This window comes from Miscanthus floridulus, chromosome 12 (genome assembly GCF_019320115.1).
Source record: "Miscanthus floridulus cultivar M001 chromosome 12, ASM1932011v1, whole genome shotgun sequence".
NCBI lineage: Eukaryota > Viridiplantae > Streptophyta > Magnoliopsida > Poales > Poaceae > Miscanthus > Miscanthus floridulus.
Window position 1 is genome coordinate 13,552,116 of NC_089591.1, and position 9,844 is coordinate 13,561,959.

The window sequence follows — 9,844 nt, forward strand, 5'->3', positions numbered from 1 at the left end:
GCCTCTCCCCTTTCCCGACGGCGCTCCTCCACCACCTCCACCAGATCCGGCCCTGTCGTGATGGCGCCCTGGGCGTGGTGGCGCAGCGAGGTGGTTGTGCGGCGTGATGGCGGTGTGGCGTGGTGGCGGCGCAGTGAGGAGAAGACGGCGGGTTGGTTTTTTTCTGAAAAATTGTTTGCTGAGTGTGTTTTGGGCACTCGGCAACGTCTTTGCCGAGTGCGCGACAAAAAACACACGGCAAACTAGCGTTTGCCGTCAAAACGTTTACCGAGTGTCGTTTGCCGAGTGTAACACTCGGCAAACCCTTTGCCGAGTGTTTTTGGGGCTTCGCCGAGTGCCCCTGGCACTCGGCAAAGATCCTGTATCCGGTAGTGAAGGCCCCTATACCTCAAGTCGGAGCCTTTTTGACACCGTTTTATTATATAGTGCCTGTTGCCTACAGATATATATATTACATTACTTGTGATAAGGGTTCTTATTGCCGGTTGGTACCTTCAACCCTCAGTGGTGGCCTTTACGCTGTTGCTTTATGACCTAGCAGCAATAGGAGGAGCCATTAGTCCCGTTTGCCCACTGCCGACACCAATTCTTGCAATTGTAGTGATCTGGAACCACAAGTACTGAATGGTTCTGTACTAATGAAACATAATGCGCCAAGACCTATTATCAAGTAATGGCTTGCAGCTCCGCAACCCCAGTTGCATAATATCATGGGCGTCATATTCATCTAGACAGCTACTTTTCTATTCATATGGCTATATATAGCGTGCTCAAGTGTATCTTTGGTTATCAACAACACAAGCCCTCAACTAATCAGCTGTCAGGGGTGAGTCCTTTTCTTTCTATGAGCTCATCCATTTTATTTTGTTCAGTAGGATTTAATATACAATTCCCTGTTATTGTGTCATCAGAAATTGAAGCCTAACACGTACACATGCATCTAACATATAAGTAGATGAAGCCTACAACAGTGTCACTTCTCATTTTGATGAACATGATGTGCACTATTGGTTACTTTGATCATGCAACTTTTCTCGGAACAAAGGCCCAAGAAACCACCTTGCTGGCAAATTCATATGGAAACAATGAAGGAACTGGTTTCATGAAGGGCATAAATCTTGGAAGGAAGCTGACGATGATGGCCCACACCTGGGATAATAGAGATATCTGCTGCAAAATGTCCTCCAATCCTTGCAAAATAAAATATGATTGTTAGAGATATATGCTTGCATTCCCATGCATATGGAGGATGGATATCCTATATACAGACATGGTAGGTTGCGTCACCAGGTTCTTAAGTCCCTTGTATCATCTGGGTTTAGACCTATCTAAATAATCTCTGGGACTGTAAAATGCCGTGTAATTGTACTGAGCGTACGCTCAATATTAAACAATAAATAAAAATATTTCCTGTGTGTTATAATATGTCACTCAGATAAATCCGTGGATGAAGTTCTTTAATTGGCCATTGTTAATAGTATTATTTACTGCTCTTTGCCTCTGCATCATCACGTTCTTTTTTTACATTCAGAAGAATAATAATATTTTCCTTTAAAATAAGAAAGAAATTTGTCTTTGAGTGGTCATCACCCCAAGAAAACAGGTAAGGGTCAATCAGGATAATAGATCAATGGCCCCAGTGGCATTTCTTATGATGTCTTTAGGAAAATATTCAATATGCAGTGACGATGTTGAAGAAATTTTGATGACTCATCAACTAAATCAAAATTTATGTGGCCAATTTAAATATTTGTGTGTATCTATGCATGGAAAGTTTTTAGTGCCTCAACTGAGATCGTTCTGGATACACCTACAAAGTGGCCGGATCGGTGCGAATGTTTTCTCGACCCACCCGCTCCATTGAGGTAAAATGAGGTTTCCGGTTCGACCCGAGCCTTTATTTCTCTAGTTAAATACCCACGGTGCACCGAGGATCAAACCACATGCACAGAATAGAGTTTGCAAGGGATCGGAGCGAATTGTATGCATGGTGCTAACTTCTGACATTAGCTTCTGATGAGACCGTTCAGCCTCAGTGCGTCAATTAGCTTCTGTAGTTGACGCAACAAGCAAAGCTATTACACCGTTTGTAACTAATTTGATCATAATTAAACTTAATCCCCATCATAGGCAGAATACATAAAGGAGCCATACGTATGGTTCATTCAAAGACCACAGAACGACAGTCATTGATTCAGTAAGAAGCTAGTGTAAATCTACTAGTACTGAACAGGACAACATCATATACAAAAATTGCTCTGACAAAACATGAGATCAATCTAGGAGACTATGAGAGCACCATGTAAATCTACTACTGAACAGGTCACCATCGGCGGCTGCTGCATCCTTTCCTTCAGACTCCATGCTAGGGTGAGATACTTCATCAGGATTTAGGTGAGATACTTGGTCGCCTGGTCAAGAACCTTGGTCGACGTAATCTCAATAGCTCGATCTGTCGGTCAACGAGGCAGTATCAGTAGGAGAGGAGGCAGTATCAGTAGGAGAGAAATTGGATGCTCGATATGTAGTGGGGAGGAGTGCTACGCCGCTCGATCTGTCGGTCGACGAGGCAGTATCAGTAGGAGAGGAGGTAGTATCAATAGGAGAGAAATTTGATGCTTGATATGTACTGCAGAGGAGTGCTACGCCGAGTCGTCAACCATGGGAGTCCACGATGCTGGCTGTGAACTAAAGGGGGCGACCTAGGTTCCATTTCAACAGGTTTCTCATCCTTTGTTCATGTTAGGGTCAAACCGCTCCGAACGTGTAACACCCCGCATCCAAAATCTGCTTATATGGCCCAGCTCCACATGTGGAACATGCCTGCATATGAATCTGCTTATATGGCCTAGTTCCAAATATGGAATAGGCCTGCATACGTGTAGCACCTCTGTAACACCCCATTTGTAAAATCTGGTTGTATGGCTCAGCTCCGCACTGGAATGGGTCAGCATATGCTTAGCACCTCTCTAACACTTTCGTCTTTGCTTCATGTGAAAGGGTTAACCTGAATGTGCTACATTTTGAAGCGACAAGGCTTACAAGTTGGCCATCATATTCCTAAACTTCCAATGTGGTACTAAATCCACCAACTATAGCTCCTCATGTGTTACATAGGCCAACAACACAACTACTATACGGTGCTGGGGTGTTACATGACCGTAGTCCAAATTTAGGAGTGGACTGTAGATCCGAAGGGATGACCCGGCCCCCTAACAGGCAAAGTTCTGGAAGTAGGGTGAAATGTCATACCCTCAAAGGAACATGCATACATAGAAAGGAGAATAATATCTATGAGTTTGCTAATTTTAGTTATCCCTCATTAATGAAGTCCCATGTTTCTTTCTCAAAAGAGAGAGTAATCACTAATCACTTACAGTTTTATGATATACGATTTGGTTCAGCACATTTTCGGTTATTTTTAGGGTATGATTTACTGGTTGCTCCATTTTTGTGTTTAGATGTATGTGCCCTACCATATCATGCGAACAAAAAGAACTAAAGCCGATCTGGTAGTAAAATACAAATCAGGACATCCAATTAGTTTATACAACTAGTCCAACAGCCATGCGAGAGCATGGGCGGAGAATCTTAGAAGACAGAAGTATTAGTTATTGTTTAGTATCTTTGACCAATAAAATTAATTATATCAATTGTGCATTATTTCCCTTTTCTTTATTTTCTGAGACAGTAGGCAAATGGATTTTCTTTAGTCCATGTTGGGTTGTGATAAACTTATCAATTACTTATCTATATATTTTTTTCATCGAAATTTATTGTTTTCCCCATTTGCTTGGCAATCTCTATGTATCTTCCAATATACATTTAGTTGATACCTTATCTTAAACTATGGTCCTTATCTAAAAAAAAGCTTAAACTACGGTGTCTCTTTTTCCAATCAATATCTTATAACATCATGAATCTAAATTTTGGTTTTCAAATATTAGTTCTTACTGATTGCTACATATTTATTAATCCTCAAGTTAAGATGAAAGTCTTGAGTTATTGTATGTTTACTAATACTCCTTTTGTACTTTTAAAAACTAAGGACTTTCAAGGGCTGTTGCCGTAAAGCAACGCCCCTGAAAAATGTATTTTAGGTGTGGATTTCTTAAACAAAATTGCGCTAGAAATGCTTTTCTAGTGACGGTTAAAATGCCCAATGCTACAAAGACCCTATATATCTCTATAATCGGTGGCATAGTGTGGTAGTTTTTTCAAACCAGCCTTTAAACCATCACTGGTAGCCTTTGACACTTGCTTTATGACCTAGCAGCAGTAGGAGTCATCAGCACCGTTTGCCCACTGCCGACACCAATTCTTGCAATAGTTGTGGTTTGGAACCACCAGTACTGGATGGTTCTGTAGTAGCGCGACATAATGCGCCAATGCAAGACCTGTTGTCATGCAATGGCTTTCAGCTCCCCAACCCCAGTCGCATAATGTCATGAGCGTCATATTCACCTAGACAGCTACTTTTCTATTAATATGGCTATATATAGCATGCCCAAGTGTATCTTCAGTTATCAACAACACAAGCCCTCAACTAATCAGCTATCACGGTGAGTCCTTTTATTTCTGTTAGCTCATCGGTTTTATTTTGTTCGGTAGGATTCAATATACAATTCCCTTTTATTGTGTCATCAGAAATTGAAGCCTAACACGTACACATGCATCTAACTTATACGCAGATGAAGCCTACAACGGTGGCACTGCTCATTTTGATGAACATGATGTGCACTATTGGATACTTTGATCATGCAAGTTTTCTTGGAACAAAGGCCCAAGAAACCACCTTGCTGGCAAATTCATATGGAAGCAATAATGAAGGAACCGGTTCTATGAAGGCTATAAATCTCGGAAGGAAGCTTGACAGACCGCACCTTCGACAATCATGGAGATATCTGCTGCAAAATGACAACAATCCTTGCCATCTGAGATATCATTGTTAGAGATATATGCCTGCATTCCCATGCATACGCAGGGACGGATATTTCTATATATAGACACGGTATGTTGCATCAGCAGGTTCTTAAGTCCCTTGTATCAATCTGGGTTTAGACATATCTAAATAATCTCTGGGGTCGTGAAATACCGTGTAATTGTACTGAGCGATACGCTCAATATTAAACAATAAATAAAAACATGTCATGTGTGTGATAATAAGTCACTCAGATATATCCATGGATGAAGTTCTTGGTGAAAGAACCTTTGGCCATCGTTAATATTATTTACTGCTGTTTTCCCTCTACATCATCAGATTCTTTTTTACATTCAGAATAATATATTTTCTTTAAAACTTAATATAAAGAAATTTATCTTTGATAGGTCATCACCCCAAGAAAACAGGTAAGGGTCAATCAACATATTAGATCGATGGCCCCAGTGGCATTTCTTATGGTGTGTTTGGAAAATATTCAATATGCAGTGATGTTCAAAAAATTTGATGACTCCTCAGCTAAATCAAAATTTATTGTGGCCATTCAAATATTTGTGTCTATCAAAGTTTTTAGTTGGTCAGCTGAGATCGTTCTGGAAATAGAACGAAATGTCATACCATCACAAGAATATGCATGAACAGAAAGGAGAATAACGTCGATGATTTGCTAATTTTAGTATATTCCGTGTTTAACTCATCAATTACTGGTCTATATGCTTTTTGCTCCATATTTACTGTTTTTTTCTAATTGCTTGGCAACTCCATATTTTTCTAATATACATTTAGTTATATTATATGGTTAATTAGATACATGCCCACTATACATTTGCTGTTTCTGAAGCACACCATACGAACTCACCAAACACCAGTGCCAGCCATCACTACTACATAAAATTTTTTGGAGACGGGCAAAATAGGTTAACCGAGCCAGGCATCACAACCGCCTCAGACTATAGGTCATAGTTAATCGATTTTCCCGAGGCGGTTCAAATGCCCGCCTCGGTAAATTAAATAAATAAACAAAAAAACCATGGACAAGCCCAACGAGTCCATCCAAGGGCCTGCCGAGCCAATCCCCATGCCACGCTCCGCTCGTTAGATCTGCACTACAGCTCACTAGATCCGCAGCCCGGAGGAGGATCCTTCCAGCGTCGACGGCCCGCCCGTCGGAAGGAGCCGCCTTCCTACTTCGCCACCAAAGCCCCGCCGGATCTGGGCTCCTCCTCACCGGATCGGCTCGTCCTCGCTAGATCCGAGCTCCTCCTGTTAGACTGGGTTCCTTCTCGCCAGATCCAGGCTCCTCCTCGCCAGATCGGGTTCTCCTCGCCTTGATCTGGTATGGCCCTAAAAGGATCAAGATGCCCCAAGAGGGGGGTAAATTGGGCTAATTCTAAATTTTTTTGCAATAATTAAAGCCTACGGTTAGCCCAATTAACCCCTTATGCCTAGAAAAGTGTTTCTATTAATCTAACGCACAAAGGACTTGCAACCTATGTTCCAAACTACTCTAGCATGGCAATTCTATGAATGTTAAAGACCCAAGTATTGATTGCTCAAAGTAAATGCTCAAAGTAAATGCTCAAGTAAATAGAGAGAAGAGGAACGCGGCGATGTTTTGCCGAGGTATCGAGAGTCGTCACTCCCCACTAGTCCTCGTTGGAGCACCCACGCAGGGTGTTAGCTCCCCTTGATCCACGCAAGGATCAAGTGCTCTACGGGTTGATTCTTCGACACTACCGTCATTGGCGAATCACCCAAAACACCTGCTCACAACTGAGTTGGGTCACCCACAAGCTCCGCCAGGTGATCACCAAGCTCCAATCACCACCACCGTCTAGGTGATGGCGATCACCAAGAGTAACAAGCACGAACTCTCACTTGACCACGCGAAGCCTAATGAGAACGGTGGATGCACACTTTGCTACTCTTGATTCACTAATAAGGCTACTCTCTTGGATTCTCAAATCTCAATCACCTCACTAGGACCTTGCTCTTCTTGACACTCACAAACGTGTTTCTCAGCTGTTGGAATGAGCAAAAGTGACTCCACACATGAGTGGAGCTTCTATTTATAAGGCAGCCTAGAAAAACGAACCGTTATGAGCCTCTACGGGGTGACCGGATGCACCGGTCATGTTGATCGGACGCTCCGGTCAGTTCAACCTGCACACCAGTGTTTATGTGTTGACCAGACGCTGGCAGGGTCCGATCACCACTGACCGAATGCGTCCGATCGCATTAAACTCTCACTGGATGCTTACTGTACTCGACCGGATGCTGGATCCTCATGGTCCGGTCAGCATTGACCGGTCGCGTCTGGTCGTAGAATTCCTTCTCTGGAACCTTACTGGAGTCAACCGGACACTGGTCCTCAGCGTCTGGTCACTCGACCACTCAGCGTTCGGTCGCACACGCAATCTCTTTGGTCAAATGAACTGATCGGACCCTGTGGCCAGCGTCCGGTCGCACCGGAGCCAGCGTTCGGTCAGCATTTGACCCTCCATTCACTTCCAACTCTCGAACATATGTGAATGAAGTTTGCTCCATAGGATCATAGGGCTATTGTGGAGCTACCTAGTGCTAGTTTTAACAAGTGTGCACCACACCTAACTCACTAGACTCATCTAGATCAAGCTACCCGTCCATACCCCCTTAATAGTATGGCCAAATGAAAAACAAAGTCCTAAACTACTCTAAGTGTCTCTCCAACTCCAATCGACACTTAGAACTAGTCATCCTTAACCTTGTCATCCATCCTTTGAAACCGAAATGATTTCCATCGTAGGGGTATGACCACCTCGATTGCCCAATTGATCTCCATTACTATGACCTAACTTAATTGCCTCTGCAAAACACACGTTAGTCATAGTAATCTTGTATTATCATTAATCACCAAAATCCAACTAGGGGCCTAGATGCTTTCAATCTCCCCCTTTTGGTGATTGATGACAATACCACCTCGAGTATGTGAAAGAGTGAGGTTTTTGACATGCTTGGTTCATATAAGCTTTTGTCGATAAGAACAAAAGAGTTAGGCAAGCTTATATGACCCAAGCCAACACGATGTACTCAAAGGATATTAAATAAGCATGAGTACAAGTAATAAAGCTCATTTGCATCGGAGTATAAATGCGAAGCAAAGGCAAATGAGCATAACACAAGTGATATGACATATAAATAATTCAAAGTAGAGAGCACACATGTCATATCACAATCATGTAGATATCACTATCACATAGATATAATAGTATGCATGAAAGTAAACACACGAATGTATAGTAATAGTGTATCACACAAAGACTCCAAATGTATACAATAGACTAATAGCTAACTAGACTCCCCCTAAAACTCGCTCCCCCTGAGTCTACATACTTGAACCCTCTCCCCTTTGGCGTCAAACACCAAAATCTAAGGGTCGGTCGGCGGGGCTGCAGCGGACGAGCCAGGCACTAAGGTATGAGGAGCAAGCTAAACTATGGCAGCATCATCATCTGACCCTGAGCTCTATACTAACTAACCCTCTGTGGCTGGAAGTGTCTCTAAAGCAGTCTAGGTCTGAGCTAGGGTAGGTGCTGCCTATGATGCTGCTGGTATATCTGTCGTAGGATCTGAAGATGCGACAGAAGAAGGGAGCCTCTGAGTAGCCACGGCGATAGGAGCTGCTATAGAGGGACCTAGGGCATACATATGTGGTGGTGTAGGCATCCCTATCAACTCTCTAAAAGATGCTCCAAGACTCCTGGAGACTGACATGTCAGGTACAAATAGTGAGGGTGACTGATCCGGTGTGAAGCCCGTATGATATGGTGTGAAATGCGGGGCTACCACTAGCGAGGATAACCACTAGGACACCTATACTGTGGGAGAAGCAAATGGAGCTGGAGGTTGTCCCTACTCTGAAGCCCACTAGGTTGTACTACTGGAGTCATCGTAGTGGTTGTAGGCTGAGCAAGCTAGGGTGAAGGTTGTGACTGTTGAGCCCCAAGTGCTTTACTACATGCTGCATAAATCCCAAACTGCTGCTGCATGAGTAACTGCTGCTGATGCATCTACTACTACTACTACTGCTGGAGGACCTGCTGCTGTCGCTAGAACTCGTCCTGACGAGCCTAAACTATGCAAAGTTGGCAGCAGTCTCCTAAGCCTATCGTTCCTGATCCTGCTGCATCCGCTCAAGAATAGCTATCAAAGCAGGGTCCGTCTACAGTGCAGGTGGAGCAGAGCTGGAACTACCGGCCTCTGCATCATGTCTGCGTGGAGGCATCTGAGGAATAGGCAGGTAGTCGTCATCCGAACTGTCATTAGACTCGCTCCTCTCCTCCTGAGCCTCAAGCTGCTCCTCCTTAGTAGCGGCTATGCCTCTGATAATCTCATCCTGCTGAGCTATGGACTCTGGTACATCTGGATGACGGTGAGGCTGAGTGGGTGCCTGTGTGTGCTATGCCTGATCCTCTATGCCATGTTATAAGCTAGAAACTCTATGGTGGCACCTCTGTACTCTGCAACCATCTCTGGTGTCCTAACATGCATAGCCTTAAGCATAAGGAATGTGACCCAATGTGCATATGGAAGCTACCTATGACCCTTGAAGCCCTCAGCTATCGTGTCCTCCTTCTCAGACAGAAGAAGATTGCAAATATCGAACACTATCTGCTGCATCAGGGCGTTGAGAGGCAAAGCTGTAGGCGAGTTAGACCCTCTCTGTATCCCATCCTGGGAAGTAGTGTCCTCCTGATGATAGCCTCTAGAACACTAGTTGTAGGAGTAAGGTCACTAGGGCTCCTTGAAGCAATGGCGCACAAGATCTGTAGGGGGCACCAAACCACCATGAGGGCACCTGGGAGGCTACTGAGGATGATATGCTGTACTAAAATTCAACTTGGTTCCCAACGAACTATGTACTTG

At 43.7% G+C, this 9,844-nt stretch overlaps 1 long non-coding RNA gene across 1 annotated transcript; it reads left to right on the plus strand.

Annotated features, from left to right (window-relative positions):
- Positions 1-788: 788 nt before the first annotated feature.
- Positions 789-1,430, plus strand: LOC136498588 (uncharacterized). The gene is made up of 2 exons (XR_010769663.1): positions 789-826; positions 912-1,430. It is a non-coding gene; the product is annotated as an uncharacterized lncRNA (long non-coding RNA).
- The last annotated feature ends 8,414 nt before the right edge of the window (positions 1,431-9,844 follow it).